Here is a 21,000-nt window from a genome sequence, read left to right on the forward strand (position 1 = left end):
CCTGCATCATCCAATGTCATTACGTCCGCACCCCTCTACAATGATATCTAATGATCAGAATGCTGATCCCAAGGCCCAGTACCTCCTGAGTCATCATTCATGATGAAATAATTTGCAGTGGAAAACCGAAAACAGCAACAAAATATTTGGTTTCTCGGATAATTTGCTGACTTTTAAGTCACATAAAAGCTGTATCTTTATGCATATTTTTTAAAGTTCACTATGAAGTATACTGTCAAGGTAAGAGAATAGAACATATTTTGTTCAACAGTTTGTGCGCTTGATCGATAATTTTAAAAATTGGGCACAATATATAGTCTTTGTTTGTACTTTTGCCCAGGCCCTACAAAGATTAGAGCAGGCCTACCCTCCACAACATGCCACTCTAGACTCCTTTTATCTTTGTGTTCTGCATCTTTAGAATGTCACTTTCGGCTTTGCGGATTCTTACCTCATGGTTCAAGGTGGCTGCTCCAGCTCCAGTTTCATGGCCATATTCCAAGGAGGAAGATGAAAACAAAGAAGAGGATAAGGCGGCGGTGTATCACAAAAACAAAGTCTTTAGATTGCAAAGATAATTTTGGTTTCAGGCAGTGAATTTTAAATCGTTAAAGCTAGGTTCAAACACATCTTTATAAATCAAAATGGGAATCGTTATTGTCAACACATTTTTGCCAAGGAGAAATGAGTTTGCTTCTTCCTGTGGTGTAAAGATCCATACTTTGGGATTCAACAGACTGTTGGAAAGCATTTTCTGCATCTTGCTGGTTGTGAAGGGTTTTCCTTGCAGAAAGTTGTTGAGATGTTTGAAGAAGTGGTAGTCAGTTAGTGAGAAGTAAGGTGAATGTGGAGGATGAGGCAAAACTCCGTCGTCTAAATTGTTCAATTTTCAAAGTGATGATTGTGCAATGTGCAGTCAGGTGTTCTCATGGAGAAGAATTGGGCCCTTTCTGTTGACCGTTGCTGCCTGCAGGCATTACAGTTTTCGGTACATCTAATTGATTTGTGAATTAGCATGAAGAGACATCACTTTGCTGACAAAGGTCCATCTAGGCAAAGCTGTGGTTTTTCCAGTAGTCATGTACAGATGTGAGACTTGGACCATAAAGAAGGCTGAGTGCCGAAGAATCGATGCTTTTGAACTGTGGTGCTGGAGAAGACTCTTGAGAGTCCCTTGGACTGCAAGGAGATCAAACCAGTCCATTCTAAAGGAAATCAAGCCTGAACATTCATTGGAAGGACTGATGCTGAAGCTGAAGACCCCAATACTTTAGTCACCTGATGCCAAGAGCCAACTCATTGGAAAAGACCCTGATGCTGGGAAAGATTGAAGGCAGGAGGAGAAGGGGACAACTGAGTAAGAGATGATTGGATGGCCTCATGGACTGGATGGACATGAATTTGAGCAAGCTCCAGAAGGTGCTGAAGGACAAGGAAGGCTGGTGTGCTGCAGTCCATTGGGGTCACAAAGAGTCAGACGTGACTGAGCAACTGAACAACAACAAGAACAACATTGATTTGCTGAGCATTACTTCTCGGATGTAATAGTCTCGCTGGGATTTAGAAAGCTGTAATGGATCAGACAGACAGCAGTCCACCAAACAGTGACCAGGACCTTTTTCTGGTGGAAGTTTGGAGCTTCTTTGGAAGTTCTTTGGAGCTTCTTCTCTGTCCGACCACTGAGCTGTCACCACTGGTTTTCATATAAAATCCACTTTTCATTGCACATCACAATCCAATTGAGAAATGGTTCATTGTTGTTGTGTAGAATAAGAGAAGACACTTCAAAATGACATTTTTAAAAAATTTGTGGTCAGCTCATGAGGCACCCACTTTTTCACTTTTCCAGTTTGCTTCAAATGGGGAACAAGCTTAGAATGGTCAGCACTGAGTTCTTTGACAAAGACTGCTGCAGGGAAAGGTGAAGGCAAAAGGAGAAGGGGAATGCAGAGGATGAGATAAGGTTAGATAGCATCACTGACTCAATGGACACGAATTTGAGCAAACTCCGAGAGATAGTGAAGGACAGGGAAACCTGGCATGCTGTAGTCCATGGGGTCTCAAAGAGTCAGACACTACTGAGTGACTGAATTACAACAGCGATTAGAGAAAAGGAGATAATGGTTATTAAATAGGCAAGTACCAGTGTCTGCCACATGCAAGGGCCAAGAGCAATGACTCCTAGGGATGCCTGGTCCCAGGATTCATGAGTCATGTGAAGTTGCCTAATCACACCTGAGTGACTGTCCACACCAGATGCTACTGACAAGTCAAGGTCCTGATGGACCTGAACGTGGAACCTGGGGTAGAGCTGAGACCACAGACAAGGGGCCATCAGGGAGCCCAGCGTGGAGCAGCTATGGAAGGAAGAGGCACATGGACCAAGGCCCAAGGTTTCCAAATTTGTTCTAGAAGGCCACCTGGCAACTCATCTCAAAAGCTATGAGAAAATGGGAACTTGCACTTCTGAAGAGGCTGATTATAGCTCAGCTCAGATTATAGCTCCACCCAGGTCCTGGAGTTATTCTGAGCCCAGGTGACACACTATTTGCCCATTTTGTTTGAGCTCCCTCAGGACCACCTCTGGACATGAGTTTGAGCAAACTAGTGGAGGACAGGGGAGTCTGGCATGCTGCAGTCTGTGGGGTTGCAAAGAGTCAGAACGACTTAGCGACTGAACAACAGGACCACCTGGGCCTTTGTGCCTCCATCAGCCAGAGATGGTTTGAGTGGCAGTCTCAGATCTTCCATGTGAAGGGCCTGAGGGGCAGCATTCTGACAGACAGTGAGATGAAGAGACACAGCAAAGTTGCCAGGCAGGATTTGCATAGCATGATGTTAGCATTTGCAGATTATTTTTTATTTAGGTTGCTGGGATGGTAGTGGGGGGGATTGATGGTAAATTTCAAACACAATCACCTAATCTCAACTTATATTAAAAATGTTTATTTAAACTTTATCACATTTAAGGAAAGTCATACTCTTAGTGTTAGTCATGTCCTACTCTTTGGGACCTCATGGACTGTAGCCCACCAGACTCCTCTGTCCAAGGAATTTCCCAGGCAAGAATACTGGAGTGGGTTGCCATTCCCTTCTCCAGGGGATCTTCCCAACCCAGGGATCAAATCCAGGTCTCCTGCATTAGAAGGCAGATTCTTTATGGTCTGAGCCACCAGGGAATGCCGCACAAGAAGTTAAGTTCTAACTGAGAGCCCCAGGGATTGAACCTGGAGCTTCATGCTTAATTTACTCTAAATGAATTCCTTTAGGAAAGGTATAATTTATCAGCAAATTTTAAAGCAATATATTTTGTGACAAATGTAGATTCAAAGTTAAGTATGTATTGATGGCATCAAAAAAAGAACTTATTTTATAGATTATTTGGAAATTTTTGCATTTTTAAAACTAGGTTTTAATAACTGAGGTTTTTAATTTATAGATAAATCACTATTTTTGCTTCTAAATGACAAATGGGAAGGTTCCAGACTACCAGGTGAAAGCACCCCTCAGCAAAAACACAACCTGGGCGTGCATAATCTTTATTCCTAGAAAACGACAAGCAAGATTGGACGTCATTGTCCAATCTTCTAGCTTTTAATTTTGGAAAATTTTAATTTGGATCTGATGAAAACAATTAAGAAAGCTGGGAAACCATATTATAGGCAATTTGTGGAAATTTTATCATTCTGGTGGTGCAGCGGTAAAGAATCCACCTGCCAGTGCGAGGGACACAAGAGAGGTAGGTTCACTCCCTGAGTTGGGAAGATCCTCTGGAGAAGGGCATGGCTACCCACTCCTGTATTCTTGCCTGGAAAATTGCATGGACAGAAGAGGCTGGCAGGCTACAGTCCATGAGGTCACAAAGAGTCAGACTCAACTGAGCACACACACGCACATACACACACATCTTGCCATTTAGCGTTTATTTTTCATCAGCAGTGTTCCTTAAGCTTTCTTTAATCCAAGAGGCATTATGGTTAGAAATTTAAAAATGGGGACTTCCTTGATGGCCCAGTGGCTAGGAGCTTCCACTGCAGGGGCACGTGTTCTACTTGCTTGGGAACTAAGACCCTGCATACCATGTGGCACAGCCAAAAAATAAAGTAGAATAAAATCCGTTCTTAAGAAAGAAATTTAAAAATGAAAGTGATTTCCGTGTACCAGACTGAGGCCCAAGGTGTTGATACCACTCAGGGCTCAGAGAAAACCAACCAAAGGTTAAGTTTAGTCATTGTTTTACTTTAAAAAATAGAAATGGAAGCATGTCACTCTGCACTTTAGGGATGTAAAACTTTGGGTCCACCATGACAAACCACTTCCTCCCAAATCTCTTGTGGATATCTCAGATCCTTGAGCTCAGGGCCCGTCTTTCCAGCCCACTGACTGCTCCTCTGTCTAACTCTGCTCAGATGTCCTGTAATTTCTGTGGCCAGAGAAGACACTCAGCCATGCTGTCCCTCGGCCAAGATGAACGAAGCCTGCGCCCCCAGAGAGCTGCTAAGACAGCAGCTGTAGAAACATACAGTGCTGGGTTTCAACATGCAAACGACCACATTTCCTTGACCTCGGGTGTCCTCGGAAACATTCCCCACCAATGAGTACAAATTCTGCTCTTGGAATGTGGTAAATTGAGAAATTCAACACAAACACCCCAATCTGACAGCCTTCCTTCTGGCCTTTCATGGCATTGTTTATGGAACTAGATTTTCGCAAATGCATTCCTTTAGGTTCAAGGTTTTAGACTTTTTTTTCTTTTTTCCCTTAAGCCCAGAAACTAAATTTCTTCCTAAGAGGAAGCTGGTCGTGGTTCTCGTGCTCTACGGTACGGGCAAGTGGACTGGGTCGGGTTTCAGTTACCCTGTAATCATCCTGCCATCCTGATGGCCGACGAACTTCCTTTTATGGAATTGCTTCTTCCCCTTCAGGGCAACCTGATGGGACTGAAAACCCTGGCTCAGGCCTCCCACTGAGGGTTTGAAGGGACATGCTTCCAGGTCTCCCAGAACCAGAACCGGAACTGCATCATTTCCATTCCAAACCCAGGGCCCACACCACACATCCCTCCTAAGAGCCAGTGTGGCCCTTCTAATGCATTCCCTTTTGCGTAACTGAATTCTAACCAGGGCTGCTGCTGCGTGCGCGCTCAGTCGTGTCTGACTCTTTGTGACCCCATGAACTGTAGCCTGCCAGGCTCCTCTCCATGGGATTCTTCAGGCAAGAATACAGGAGTGGGTTGCCATGCCCGCACCCCCTCGCCCCCCGCCCTGCCAGGGATCTTCCCGACCCGGGGATCAAATCCATGTCTCTTATGTCTCCTGCATTGGCAGGTGGGTTCTTTACCAGCTGAGCTAACTCTACCAGTGACCCCAGTGTAAACCACAGGAGCCCATCCCTGTCTGCTCCAGTCAGAATTCTGGGCAGAAATTAGCTTTAGCTCAAATATTGATATATATTGGAGTAGGAAATGGCAACCCACTCCAGTACTGTTGCCTGAAAAATCCCATGGACAGAGGAACCTGGTGGACTACAGTCCACAGGGTCGAAAAAAGTCAGACACCTCTGATTGGCTGAGCACTCATTGATATATTCTCTGTCAGAAACACTGTGGACCTGTTAGGTACCAATGAGATGTGCTCAAACCTCCTGGAAGTCTGTCCCAGAGATGCATCTTCACACAGCCACAGTTGTTTTCACTAAAGTTTTTTCTTTTCTTTTCCATGAAAATCTTCAAAGGATTCATACAATCTTTTTACAATGGGATTATGGGTCTCACACCAAACTCTGCATGAAACATTCATTTTAAGGAGCATTCATCCAGAGTCCTGAGGCCAATGCTGGGAAACAAAGTATCCAGAATGCTGGGCATCTGGAACCGGAGCTCGAGTTCCGGAGCTCGAGTTCACAGAAACCCAGGCACCAACTTCAATTTCTCTTACCCAGTGAGGCCATGAACTGAAACTGAGTTTGGTTCAAGAAACAAGAGTCCAAAGTTGATAAGCATTTTCTAGAACACCACGATGACTGCTGGAGCAAGCTCTTCTTCAATGAGGATAATGAGCCCAGGGTATAAAAAGTTCAAGGACACAGAAAAAACATGGACTGTATTGATGGGCCCCTTTGTGTCCACGGGTTTCCCTGATTACACAGTTGGTAAAGAATCCACCTGCAATGCAGGAGACCCCAGTTTGATTCCTGGGTTGGGAAGATCCCCTGGAGAAGGGAAAGACTACCCACTCCAGTATCCTGGCCTGGAGAAATCCATGGACTGTACAGTCCATGGGGTTGCAAAGAGCGAGACATGATTCAGCAACTTTCGCTTTCACTTTGAGTCCATGGAGGCGTCCACTCTGGTCCCTGGGAAGCTACTCTGAGTTGTATCTCAGAATACAGTTTGTCCCCTACATACGAACCTTGAAGTTTCGAACTTCCAGAGATATCAACATACGTTCCATCAGTGTCAGGTGCGACTGACATTGCAGCTTGTCCTTCATCTCTTACTGCTGATGATCCTTCAGCTCTGCCATCTCCCACCTCCTGTCCCCCCCCAGTCAGTCACTCTTCTTGCCTCTTCACTCGATGGCAGCCCCTGTGTGCCAACTGTTGGACTATACTGTACTTTTCAAGGTACTGTACTGTGAGATTAAAAATGTTTCCTTTATTTTTTGTGCTTTTTATGTATTATTTGTGTGAAAAGTATTATAAACCTATTACAGTATAGTACTGTATAGCTGCTGTTTGCTCCTTGGAAGGAAAGTTATGACAAACTTAGACCGCATATTAAAAAGCAAAGACATCACTTTGCCAACAAAGGTCCATACAAAGCTATGATTTTTCCAGTAGTCACGTATGACTATGAGAGTTGGACCATAAAGAAGGCTGAATGCCAAAGAATTGATGCTTTCGAATTGTGGTGTTGGAGAAGACTCTTAAGAGTCCCGTGGACAGCAAGGAAATCAAGCCAGTCCATCCCAAAGGAAATCAGTCTTGAATATTCATTGGAAGGACTGATACTGAAGCTGAAGCTCCAATACTTTGGCCATCTGATGCAAAGAATGGAATCACTAGAAAACACTCTGATGCCGGGAAAGATTGAAGACAAGGAGGAAAAGGGGATGACAGAGAACAAGATGGTTGGATGGCATCACTGACTCAGTGGACATGGGTTTGAGCAAACTCCAGGAGGTAGTGAAGGATGGGGAAGCCTGGTATGCTTCAAGCAACAACTATATAGCTGATTGTGTTAGCTGAGTATCTAGGCTAATTTGTTGGGCCTACAAAACCACTCTCAAAATGGAGCTCACTCGTATGTTGGGGTCTTACTGTACATCCGCTTCCACCCTTGGGAAGGAAAGGCTGCCCCACTTCCTATGAGCTTCAATAGCCTTTGTTCAAAAAATACGGACTTTCACCTAATCTTATAGAGAAGGCATATGTGTGGGCTCTTCCCACTAGATGCTAATCCAGCCAACATATCAAGATGATGTCAAAAATGAAATTGGCATCACCATTCTTACAATATTCAGCCAGTTGAAAGAAGAACCAGTGAACTAACTATTGCCAAGATGGAAACGATGAGCCCATGGTGTGAGGCCAGGGGTGGCTGAAAGAATTATACCTGCAGAATTTACCCAGTTCCCTGGAGGAGACCGTTCATGATCAGTGATGACTCAAAGGAAGCTGACCTAGGGCAGGGTAGCCCATCGACTGCTTCCTGGCTTTCCCAACCCTATCAGTCTGGGATGTGGGACAGCTCTGGGTCTCAGAGGGAGTCAAAAACCTAAGGAACCTCAGGTCATTTTGCCAAAACAGAACAACAAGAACAAAATCCAAAACCCTCTCAAGCTTCTAGACCCCACTACCATGATCACAGGAGGACGGGATCAGCCAGATTCCAAGTGTGGGGACTTTCTTTTTTTCCCCAAAACTTTTAACTGTTTATTTTGTACTGGGGTAGAACTGATTAACGATGTTGTGGTAGTTTCAGGGAACAGAGGGGACTCAGCCATACATATACATATACATGTATCCATTCTCCCCCGAACCCTCCTCCCATCCATGCTGCCATGTAATACTGAGCAGAGTTCCATGTGCTATACAATAGGTCCTTGTTGGTTATCCATTTTATTTATTTATTTTTAACTCTGACACTTCAGTATATTTTTCGTTAGTTAGTTATATTCAGTTCAGTTCAGTCACTCAGTCATGTCGACTCTTTGCAACCCCATGGACTGCAGCACACCAGGCTTCCCTGTCCATCACCAACTCCCAGAGCTTGCTCAAACTCATGTCCACCAAGTCGGTGATGCCATCCAACCATCTCATCCTCTGTCACCCCCTTCTCCTCCTACCTTCAGTCTTTCCTGGCATCAAGGACTTTAATTAGATTGGCCATTGTTTTACTGTAATATCATTCATTTTTTTTTATGTTGCAGTCTTTTTTAACACCAAAAACATTTTGTGTTGGGGTATAGCTGATTAATAATGCTGTGATAGTTTCAAGTGGACAGCAGAGGGACTCAGCCACACATATACATGTATCCATTCTCCCCCAAAACCCTCTCCCACTCCCACCGGCACATAACATTGAGCAGAGTTCCATGTGCTATATAGTAGGTTTTTGTTGGTTATCCATTTTAAATATAGTAGTGTGTACATAACCTTCCCAAAGTCCCTAACTATTCCCTCCCCCAGCAACCATACTTTGCTTCTCTAAGTCTGTGAATCTGTTTCTATGTTGTAAATCAGTTCATTTGTATCATTTCTTTTTAGATTCCACAAATAAGGAACATCATATGATATTTCTCCTTCTGTGACTTATTTCTTTCAGTGTGACACTCTCTAGTTCCATTCATGCTGTTGGAAATGGCATTATTTCGTTCTTTTTAATGGCTAAGTAATATTCCATTGTATATCTGTACCCCATCTTCTTTATCCATTCCTCTGTCGATGGACATTTAGGTTGCTTCCGTGTCTTGGCCATTGCAAATGGTGCTGCAATGCACAGTGGGGTATGTGTATCCTTTTGGATCATGTTTTTTCTCCAGATGCATGCCCAGGAGTGGGATTGCAGGATCACAAGCTCTATTTTTGCTTTTTTAAGAAACCTCCATAAAATATGGGGACTTTCTACAGGACAGACAACCCAGGTTTTCCAACAAACAGACATCATGGGGGAAAAGGAGGAGGAGGTTATTTCAGCTTGAAAGAAGCATAAGAGATCTAATAATCGAATGCAATATGTGGATATTGCTTGGATCCAATTTTGCACAAGTCAACTGTAAAACCCCATTACTGAGGCCCTGGGGAAAATTTGAACTCAGTTGAGTATCAGATGATTGCAGCAGTTTGTACTGTGTCATCCTGGCCGAGCTGGAGCTATATTTCTGTAGATCCCTTTCTTGAAGTAGTTCTGGGTTAGTAGAGGGCCAGAGAGGAACTCTCACCGGACTTGGGAGACGGAGGCTTTCCAGGGTTGTGATGATGCCACGCAGGACAGGGGCACAGAGGAGTCAGTGAATTCCAGCTCGTCTTCCTCTGTCCCCACCCAGCACTTCTCCCAGTCCACCAAATCTGCTGGCCTATGGTGGTCCTGATCCCATCCCCAGATGCTTGGCTGTGGTTCACTCTGACCCAAGCAGTTACTATTTTACAGTTCAATTCAGTCGCTCAGTCGTGTCTGACTCTTTGTGACCCCATGGACTGCAGCACGCCAGGCTTCCCTGTCCATCGCCAACTCCTAGAGTTTACTCAAACTCATGTCCATTGAGTTGGTGATGCCATCCAGGCATCTCATGCTCTGTTGTCCCCTTCTCCTCCCACCTTCAATCTTTCCCAGCATCAGGGTCTTTTCAAATGAGTCAGCTCTTTGCATCAGGTGGCCAAAGTATTGGAGTTTCAGCTTTAGCATCAGTCCCTCCAAAGAATATTCAGGACTGATTTCCTTTAAGATGGACTGGTTTGATCTCCTTACAGTCCAAGGGACCCTCAAGAGTCTTCTCCAACACCACAGTTCAAAAGCATCAGTTCTTCGGTGCTCCACTTTCTTTATAGTCCAACTTTCACATCCATACATAACTACTGGAAAAACCATAGCTTTGACTAGATGGACCTTTGTTGGCAAAGTAATATCTCTGCTTTTTAATATGCTGTCTAGGTTTGTGGTAGCTTTTCTTCCAAGGAGCAAGTGTTTTTAAATTTCTTGGCTCTAGTCACCATCCCCAGTGATTTTGGAGCCCCCCAAAATAAAGTCTGTCACTGTTTTGCTGTCTCCCCATCTGTTTGCTATGAAGTGGTGGGACCAGATGCCATGATCTTAGTTTTCTGAATGTTGAGTTTTAAACCAGGTTTTTCACTCTCCTCTTTCACTTTCATCAAGAGGCTCTTTAGTTCTTCTTTGCTTTCTGCCATAGGGTGGTGTCATCTGCATATCTGAGGTTATTGATATTTCTTCCACCAATCTTAACTCCAGCTTGTGCTTCATTCAGCCCAGCATTTATCATGATGTACTCTGCATATAAGTTAAATAAGCAGAGTGACAATATACAGCTTTGACATACTCCTTTCCTGATTTGGAACCAGTCTGTTTTTCCATGTCCAGTTCTAACTGTTGCTTCCTGACCTGCATACAGATTTCTCAACAGTTAGGTCAGGTGGTCTGGTATTCCCATGTCTTTAAGAATTTTCCAGAGTTTGTTGTGGTCCACACAGTCAAAAGCTTTGGCATAGTCAATAAAGCAGAAGTAGATGTTTTTTTGGAACTCTCTTGCTTTTTACTATTTTACAGGTATTTTGTTAATTGTGTTAGGTTGATAATGGTGTTGCCCTCAGAAAGACTGAGCACAGAAGAACTGATGCTTTTGAATTGTGATGCTGGAGAAGACTCTTGAGAGTCCCTTGGACAGCAAGGAGATCAAACCAGTCAATCCTAAAGGAAATCAACCCTGAATATTCATTGGAAGGACTGATGCTGAAGCTGAAGCTCCAATACTTTGGCCACCTGATGAGAAGAGCCAACTCACTGGAAAATATCCTGATGCTGGGAAAGATTGAAGACAAAAGGAGAAGGGGACAACAGAGGATGAGATGGTTAGATAGCATTACTGACTCAACGGACATGAATTTAAGCAAACTCCAAGAGACAGGGAAGCCTGGCATGCTGTTGTCCATGGGGGTCACAAAGAATTGGACATGACTTAGTGACTGAAGAAAAACCACAGGAAAAGAAAAAGTCTTCTTCTGTCCCAGGCACATACTGAAGTGTTAATGGGTAAAATTATGTCCTGTGTGCAGGATGATGAAACAGCATTGATTAATAAACTGGATGGGGGGCCTGAATATTCATTGGAAGGACAGGTGCTGAAGCTGAAGCTCCAATACTTTGGCCACCTGACGCAAAGAACTGAATCAATGGGAAAGACCCTGATGCTGGGAAAGATTGAAGGCAGGAGGAGAAAGGGACAACAGAGGATGAGATGGTTGGATGTCATCACCTTTTCAATGGACATAAATTTGAGCAAGCTTGGGGAGTTGGTGATGGACAGGGAAGCCCAGCATGCTGCAATCCTTGGGGTCTCAGAGTCAGACATGACTGAGCAACTGAACTGACTGGGCCTTGCTTTATTCACTGTGTATATCTGGTTTGCTTGAAAGTGCTCATGATAAAATTTGGGGTGGAAGGGGGAGTTAAGGAAATGGAAAAGACCCTGAAGACCCTCCTAAAGACCCCCTTCCCAGACTATGAAAGTATAAAATGGGGTAGTGGGCAGGGTGGGGTGAGAGCTGGCCAATTCTTCAATTCTTCATAAGGATTAAAAAGAAAGAGGAAAAAACTAAGAGGGGCAGGAATCTGATGAACACATTTACATCCCAGAAAAACAAAGAAAACCTCTTAAGTCTTCCTATTCCTTTTAAACCATGAATAGTACATTTGAACGTGTGAGCTGGTCTGGCTATTCTTACAAACAAAGTTTAAGAAATCTGTGACCTTGGAATTCTGAGACATGTGTCAGATATTGAATCTTTTTTAATGGTGGTTGGAGGACTGTGTTTCAGACATCAGTATGTACTTTTTCAAAGGTACATTCTATACGGAATTCTTAAATATTTGAGATTTGGAACTTTTTTTTTCTTTTAAGGAAAAAATGTAAAAATCCACATCGTCTCAGAGGCATTGTTTTGGTTAGGAGGGAAGATGACAGGACTGCAGCCAATCAAAGCAGAAAGGCGGAGGATGGCAAGGGGCCTGCGGTTTTGTTCATGAACGCTCTTCTCTAAGGCTGAACTTCTTGGAAAGGGGTTTATTTTGTTTCACGCTGACCCAGCTCCACTTCTAGGTCATTTTAGGATCTCAGTTGGTGGCCACAGCTTTTGAGGTTTTTGAGCCAAGCTCCTTCTTTAAAAAAAAGGGGGGAAAGGGGATATTATTTAAGTACGAAGATGTTATATGGACAGTATTAAACAGAAGAAAATAGAGTTTTGTTTCTTGGAAAACTAAATTCTCAGTCTCTGCAAAGTGCGTCAAGTCAGTGAACTCAGACACGATGTGCATCCGACAGAAGCAATGTCAAGAGGGAAAATACTGCACAGTGTTTTTAAAGAGATAAAAGCCATTCCTGGAGCCCTAGCTCAGGATGTGAGAGCAAGGAGGGAGGAAGTCGGAGAGTCAGACGAAACAGGGTGCCCCAGGTAAGACGGAGGGAGCAGGAGGCAGCCTGAGACACAGACAAGGACACAGCCAAGATGCAAAATGCCGACCCCAGAGGAGGCACCTGCTCTGTCCTCGAGGCTGGCATGAGGCTCCTGTAACTCTCTGTCCCACGATCAAGTGACAGTACCATGGGTGGGGAGCTGAGGCACAACATCTTCTAAAAGGTTCAGTTCCTGATGGTCTTCCCTGGGAAGGAGATCAGAATTCACCACCCCAAAATCTGCCTCTTTGGCATAAGAATTATTTTGAGTTGAAAGCAATTGAGAATCAGCAAATGCAGGAGAAGCACTCTGCTCTCCCCTTAACTTCCTAAGATCAGGACACACATTTGCAAGTGTGAAAGTGTCCCCTGTCCCCACTCCCACTCCCCAAATCCCATGGTCCCACCCCACCCCTGTACCAGAAGAGGGGAGAACTCATGACCGAGAGGAAGAGTGACACCAAGACAAGGTGGCATAAATAGACCTGACTGGGGACTACCCGGCAGCCCAGTGTCTAAGGCTCTGCTCCAGTGCAGGAGGCATGAGTCTGATACCTGGCCAGGGAACCCCGCATGCTGAAACCAAGACCTGGGGTGTGTGTGTGTGTGTGTGTACACATGCTGGGCTCAGCCATATCCGACTCTTTGCAAGCCCATGGACTGTAGCCCGACAGGCTCCTTTGTCCATGGGATTTTCCAGGCAAGAATACTGGAAAAGGTTGCCATTTCCTTCTCCAGGAGATCTTCCCAACCCAGGGATCGAAGCAGAATCTCTTGTGCCTCCTGAATTGGCAGGAGGATTCTTTACCAGCTGCGCCACCTAGAAATACAGCCAAATAAATAAAACAATATTTAAACAAACATGCAACAGCCCTGACTATAAGAACCTTTATCTTCCGTTAGTTCCCCCATATATTTTCTACTTTCTTCCCCAGGATTTATCATCTCTTGAAGCCCAAACTCTCCTTCCTTGGTTAAAAATGATATCTTTTATGATATCCCCAAATCTACTGATTCTTTGAGTTCCACTTTGTTAATGTGAACTCTCATTTATGTAAATGTGTTTTAAACTTGCATATTCTGTCCCCCTTAAACTATCTTTTTTTCGTTTAATTCCAAGTCCCTCAGCACAGAACCTAAGAGGGTGGAAGAAACATTTTTTTCTTCCCCGACCCCTGCAAGGACTAATTAAAATTAAAACACAAATCAGAGCCCTCTGCTTAATTCCCAGTCCCCACGAAAAAAAACTCACTGAAGGCAGTTAAGATTGAGAGGCTACTGTGACTTGGTAAAAGAATTCATTTCTATAATAAATTACTGGCCCAGACCCTTCCCAGGTCCAAACAGAAAGCGCAATATCAGGTTGACCTGCTCAGATTTTGACACAGCTAGCAATGGTTGTACAGGTTTCTACCATTACCATGTACCATATTTTTAAAAGAGTTTTGTTAAGACATAAGGGCTTCCCAGGTGGTGCTGGTAAAGAACCCACCTGCCAATGCAGGAGATGTAAGAGACTCAGGTTCAATCCCTGGGTTGGGAAGATCCCCTGGAGGAGGAAATGACAACCCACTCCAGTATTCTTGCCTGGAGAATCCCATGGACAGAGGAGACTGGTGGGCTATAGTCCATAGGGTCACAAAGAGTTGGACACGGCTGAAATGACTTAGCACACACATTTTAAGGCATAAAGTAAAACAGACAAAAGATAAAGTGTACATTAGGAAGTGTACAATTAGGGACTTCCCTGATGATTCAGTAGCTAAGACTCCACGCTCTCAATGCAGGGGCCCCAGTTTCCATCCCTAATCAGGAAACTAGATCCCACATGCCTCAACTAAAGATCTCACACGCCTCAACAAGGACTGAAGAGGCAAGATCCCACAGGCTGCAACTAAGACCCCAAGGAGCCAAAATAAAATTTTTTGTAAATGTGTGCAATTAGAAAAGCTTTGCGTGTTCATACATCCATGAAACCATCATTCTAATCAAAATAGTGAGCAGTACCATTACTCCCCTGAAGTCTCCTCACTCCTTTTGATATTATAGTATTTTTAGGTACTGAATTATGTTTGTGAATGTAACATCATTGCATTTTAGATTTTTTGGCAATTAGCTTAGCCTTTTGGGTCTTCAGCCCTTCTCCTCTGAATCCCTCCTGATGTCCACCCAATCTGGACATCTTTACTCCAAGCTCTCCCAATCCTCATCACCACTTACCACCTGCACCTCCCCGCCAAGTCCTCTTGCCACCATCCTGAGACAAATTCCCTCAACTCACGGACAGTGGTTAGGGACTGTGATCTGTGAGCTCACAGGGCTCCAGCGTCTCCTGGGGAGGGGTGTAGATGTGAAGGAGGTGCAAAGCTTGGACAAACCAGACTCCAAGAGATGGAATGCTTATAGAGGTTCAGTTTTCATCTCCAGTTATACCATCTAATGAATTTGAAAAGCTTTAAATACAATTCTGATGTCGTTAAAAAATGGCTTTTCAGATTACTAGAAATAAATGCTAAAATTCCAGCATTGTCATTTTTCTGTAACACTGACAAAAGCATGCCTCGCTGGACTGAGTCACCTTAAATAAGATAATTTTTATATTTGAGGTGTTTGAGCTCTGAGGTGCTCATATAATCCATGCATGAGGATCGTTTATATTAGATTGGATGCTTATATTAGAACTTTCTATAGTTGTCCTGGTCTTACTTCTATTTTAAAAATCCCTAAGATGTACCACTTCTCAAGGGAGATACAATGTAAAATTAAATTTTCAACTGAAGTATGTTATAGCTTGAGTTGGTCTGAGGATTTTTTTTTTTGGTTTTGTTTATTAATTAATTTTAATGGAAGCAGATATTAAATCTTGATTAATTAAAGAAGGTTGAATCTTCTTGAAATGTTACACTTAAATTTAAGGAGTACCTTTAGACTTTCAAATTCTTAGTATTAACTGAGTTGTATTTTTCTGACATTCTTAATTAGCTTTAGGAAAGTTGAACTGATTGAAAACCTATTTAAATGACAAAATTATCTGAATAACAAACAATGGTGCTAACTCACATTTTAACAAGTGAACAAAACCTTAAAGGATATATTTATCTGCCTTTTCCCTTTCAGAGATATGATCTCATAATTGCATGGAATTACACCTGAGATATCAGATGTCCTGTGCTTACCTTCTACGTGCTCTGCTGGAGGGAAGTTAAGATCCTTCATTCTTTTCAGACAACTGGTTCTTCAAAGACGCTGACAAACCAGATAGTCCAGAACTGCACACTCTGGAGCTAATTCCACGAGCAGCTGAGACCAGGATGGATGGATTCTTGGATACAGATAGGGAAGTAGAGAGAGGAATGGAGAGGCTGCTGAACCAGGAGCACTTGCGCAAAGTAAACATAAATTCTGATGTGATGATAGATAACACAGTACTTTAAAGGTGCAACCAAGGAAACGGAAGCTAAAAGCTTGCAAGTGGCCCTTCCTGACTTCCTTTACATGTCTCCCCTTGCCTTTCTTTTTTTTCCCCCCTTTTTCCTTCCCCTAACATCTTGTCCCTTCCTTAATAATTAAGTCCGTAACTCATGAAGGTCGATAGAGCAAAGGAGGTGTGTGTGAGGAGAGGTGGCCCAGAGAGGGCACTCAGAGCTCAGGATGCTGTGTGTGTTCTAGATCCAGATGGGGTGTCAGAGCCGATAGCGGGAGGAAGTCCACATGGGGGAGGAGGGGTGGAGGCTGATTCTATACAGGGTACTGATCAAATAAGTAAGCATATTTAGAAAAATGGGATCTAGGTTTCTCACTGTAAGAGAAAGGAATTGCAAATATGGAAATAGAGAAGATGAGAAACAGCCCTGTGATACTGGGTTGAAACTGAAGATGTTGGTGTGAACTCAAGGGTGTCGATAAAAATACACATAAAAATGAATTTGTGTGTGTTGACACATTCATGTATTTTCTAGCTCTGTCTACCAAGAGGTTCTTGGTGCAGCAATAGCTCCATAGCCATGAGCACACCTAGTGCCCAGATTTTGGTTTCTAAGTACCATTCTCCATTAAGAGCTCCTTGGAGAAGCAGCTGGTTCTAGGGCTAGGACAGGGTATGTAGGAATTGAACCTAGAACATCTATCTGTGTCAGAAGAAAATATGGAAATGCTCAAAAGATGACAGAGAAATGTCACAAAGACACAGAAGTCAGCTTGAAGGGGCTCAGATATAACACAATTTGAGCATAAAAAGAATTGTAACAGATTACAACCCATTGAGGGCTTCCCAGGTGTCAGTAGGGGGTAAAGAATCTACCTGCCAATGCAGGAGATGCAAGAGACTCAGGTCTGATCCCTGAGCAACCCACTCCAGTATTCTTATCTGGAAAACCCCATGGACAGAGGAGCCTGATGGGCTACAGTCCACGGGGCCACAGAGAATCAGACACGACTGAGAGACTGAGCACATACATAACCCATTGAATAAAACAGAAAGTCATGAATCCATACTGAATTAAGGACTTGATGAGAAATGGGATGTTTTCAGTTCCTCCCTCAAAATATATATTGAGACTTCCCTGGTAGTCCAGTGGCTGGGACTCCAAGCTCCAAGGGGGTGCGGGGGCCTGGCTTCCATCCCCGCTTCCATCTCTGGTTCCATCCCTGGTCAGAGAACTGGATTCACATGCTGCACCTGGGAGTTTTCTGGCACAGCCAAATAAATAAATATAATTTTAAAAATACATATTAATCGCAGAGAGCAAAAGAGTGGCTTCATGGTGAAGAAGCCTAGCAAATGCCATTTTATCTAAAGATGGGACAGTTCAAAATCCTGCACCACACGTGATGATGCCATAAAGAACACAACCTCATCTCTGAGATGTTTCTGCTAAAGACGCACAATTGAAATCTAACCATGAGGAAATATCAGGTTTCCTGGGTAGTGCAGTGGTAAAGAACCCGCCTGCTAATGCAAGAGACGTTAAGAGATATGGGTGCAATCCCTGGGTCATGAAGATCCCCCGAAGAAGGGAATGACAACCCACCCCAGTATTCATGCCTGGAAAAACCCTGTGGACAGAAGAGCCTGGTGGATTACAGTCCTTGGGGATGCAAAGAGTTGGACACAACTGAACACACACACACAGATGAATGAGGAAACATCAGACAAATGAAAACGGAGGAACATTCTACACAACAACTGTCCCACTCTCTTCAAAAATAACAAGGTCACAAAGGTCAAGGAAACAGTGAGGTAGGGTAGATGACACAATCAGTACATGACCAGGAACTGGATCCTTTCCCCATAAAGGCCATTCTTAGAACAACTGACCAAACTTAAGTGGTGTCTGAGGGTATGGTGATGGTGATGAGTCACAGCTAATTTCCTGAGGCCGATGGTCGCACGGCGGTTATGGAGGAGCATGTCCTTGTTTGTAGAAATACCAGTTGACGTATTTGGTTTTGGTGGGTCATCAGATTGGCCACTTACTCTTAAATAGCTCAGGAAAAAAGTTTTTTCTACTGTATTTGCAACTTTTCAGTAGGTCTGTGTGGTTAGTAAAAATATATCAAAAATTTAAATAAATAAGCCATCGTATTATTTTCTCTTAAATATATGTCTTAAAGGAGTTCATTCACCACCTCAAAGAAGTCAGTCTAGAAGGAAACAGACAGTAGGAGGGAGACCTTCCCTGGTCTGGATGAATCATTCCTTCTTTTAGCCTTTCCCAGCCAAAAACCCAGGACAGAAACCCTCCTTGGGAATTTTTGCATGACCCTTGACTTGGCCCGTTGCTGTCGTTGTCGTAGTTCAGTCGCTAAGTTGTGTCCAGCTCTTTGCGACCCCATGAACTGCAGCACTCCAGGCTTCCCTGTCCTTCACTATCTCCCGGAGTTTACCCATCAAAGTACTTATCAAACTGTAATTGTTACTGCCCATTTTCTTATAAATTCTATGAGACTGAGCACATTGTCTGACTCGGTCACTACTGTATGCCCAGTTGTTTTTTAGTCACTAAGTCATGTCTGCCTCTCTGACTCCATGGACTATAGCACACCAGGCAACTCTCTTCTTTACTATCTACTGGAGTTTGCTCAAATTTATGCCCACTGAGTCAATGATGCTACTTAACCATCTCATCCTCTGCCACCCCCTTTTCCTTTTGCCTTCAATCTTTCCTACCATCAGGGTCCTTTCTAATGAGTTGGCTCTTTGCATCAGGTGGCCAGATTATTGGAGCTTCAGCTTCAGCAATAGTGTATGCCCAGAAAGAAAGTGAAAGTAAAGTCTCTCAGTCATGTCCAACTCTTTGCGACCCCCATGGGCTGTAGCCTACCAGGCTCCTCTGTTCATGGGATTTTCCAGGCAATAGTACTGGAGTGGATTACCATTTCCTTCTCCAGGGGATCTTCCTGACCCAGGGATCGAACTCAGGTCTCCCACATTGTAGACAGATGCTTAACCGTCTGAGCCACCAAGGAAGTGTGTGCCCAGAGATTAGGACAATTCCAAGTTGTTTAGGAAAACCACAGTGTTTTCCCCTACTCTCAATTCTTCACTCCTGACACCAGATGTGTGTGGGTTTTCCCACAGCAGACAATAGTCCAGCCCTCCTGCAGACACCAACTGCATGTTCTATGATTCGACTCAGTTCTGTTCTGTCCCAAAGGGCAAAGGCTCAGTCCCACAAGACATCCCCCACTCCAGTTGCCAGCTTCAAATCCAGGTTGTCATCTGTGCTTCTGACTGGCTGGTTATGAATCAGGATTCCTACACTCCCCTTCTTGGATTTGAGCAGATGCTAGAACGACCCACAGATCTTAAGAAAATACTAACATTTATTGGTTTATTATACAAAAAAGGATAACGTGTACAAGTGAAGAAGTACACACTGGGGACCAAGGGTCCCCAGCCCAGGAACCTCCTGTGCCCATGGAGTTGGGGGTGAGTGTGTCACCATCCTGGTCAGGGGATGTGTTCACCAACAGGAAGCTCTCTGAACCCTGTACTTTGGGGATTTTTATGGAGACTCCATCATGGCAGCACAATGGATCCTTAAGTCATTTTCCAGCTCCTCTCTCTTCTCTAGAGAATGGGAGGCGAAGCTGAAGGTGCCAAGCTTCTAATCATGGCTTGGTCCTCTGGTGATTGATCCCTATCCTGGAGCCATCCAGGAGCCACCTCTTAAGAACAAAAGGTGCTTCTCTCACTTAGAAAATTACAAGGGTTTTTAGGAGCTCTGTGTCAAGAACCAAAGTCAAAGATAAAATGGTAGAACCTGGGGCAGAAACACACACACACACACACACACACACACACACACACACACACACGGTAATTCCTAAGTAAGAATTTGCTGAATGAACAAAAAAACAGTTCACCCTGACCCCAAAGAAGTCTTTCCCTGTAGTTATGGAACTCTTTTTTTCTTTTCTGAAGTTAAGTAGTTGCTCAGTCGTGTCTGACTCTTTGTGACTCCACGGATTATAGCCCACCAGACTCCTCTGTCCATGGGATTCTCCAGGCAATGATACTGGAGTGAGTAACCATTTCTTTCTCCAGAACTCAGTTCTGACCCAAGAATTGAGCTCAGTTCTCCTGCAATTGCAGGCATATTCTTTAACTCAGATTCTCTGAGCCACCAAGGAGGTCTTTTTTTTTTTTTACCTTTATTTATTTTGGGGGACAGGGGTACCATGCCACACAGCATGTCAGATCTTAGTTCCAAGACCAGGAATCAAACCCACGTCCTGTGCATTGGAAATGAGGGGTCTTAACACTGGACCACCAGGGATGTCCCTATGGAATTCTTTCAGTCAAATAATTAAAAAACAAAGACCAAGGGACACTACTGAATTGGTTCTGCTGGAGCCCTTTCCCCTCCGTCACAGAACCATCCTGAGATTTTGCAAAAGACTCGTGTGTCTTGGCCAAGAAGGCTTGGACAGGCCTGGCGTGAGCCACTGCCATAGATCACCATGACCTTGTTCTGTGAAGGGCTCGCAGTAGGGAAAACTAAAAAGGAAGAAAGTCAGAGCGCTGCCAAGGGCTTCTGAGCAAGGGGTCTTGGATTACAGCACGGTCACCCAAGTTTCAGACTCTCAGTAATGAGGTTATTGAGTGATGCGGATCCTCGTAGAAGGATGCCAGGCCTGAAGCACCCGGAAGGACTTCCTTTAAAGACAGCTGTTCTATGTGACCCAAGGATGCTGCAGCCCTACCCCTTCAAAGTCTACACACTTCCCACAAAGCAAATCTCCCTGGATTTTCTCCCTGTGAATCCAGGCAACCTCGAGGGCCCGTGGCAGAGCTGACTTCTTCAGTTCA

The 21,000-nt window shown here is 44.0% G+C and overlaps 1 long non-coding RNA gene across 4 annotated transcripts in view; it reads right to left on the minus strand.

Annotated features, from left to right (window-relative positions):
- Positions 1-21,000, minus strand: part of LOC114117297 (uncharacterized) — a 70,946-nt gene that overhangs the window by 11,001 nt on the left and 38,945 nt on the right. For all 4 annotated transcript variants that reach the window (XR_003591013.3, XR_009595696.1, XR_009595695.1 and 1 more), the window contains 3 exons: positions 15,863-17,375; positions 12,768-12,892; positions 452-12,391 (listed from right to left, as the gene is read on the minus strand). This is a non-coding gene — a long non-coding RNA (uncharacterized LOC114117297). The remainder of the gene's footprint in view (positions 1-451; positions 12,392-12,767; positions 12,893-15,862; positions 17,376-21,000) is intronic.

The sequence above is a fragment of the Ovis aries genome, chromosome 12 (genome assembly GCF_016772045.2).
Source record: "Ovis aries strain OAR_USU_Benz2616 breed Rambouillet chromosome 12, ARS-UI_Ramb_v3.0, whole genome shotgun sequence".
NCBI lineage: Eukaryota > Metazoa > Chordata > Mammalia > Artiodactyla > Bovidae > Ovis > Ovis aries.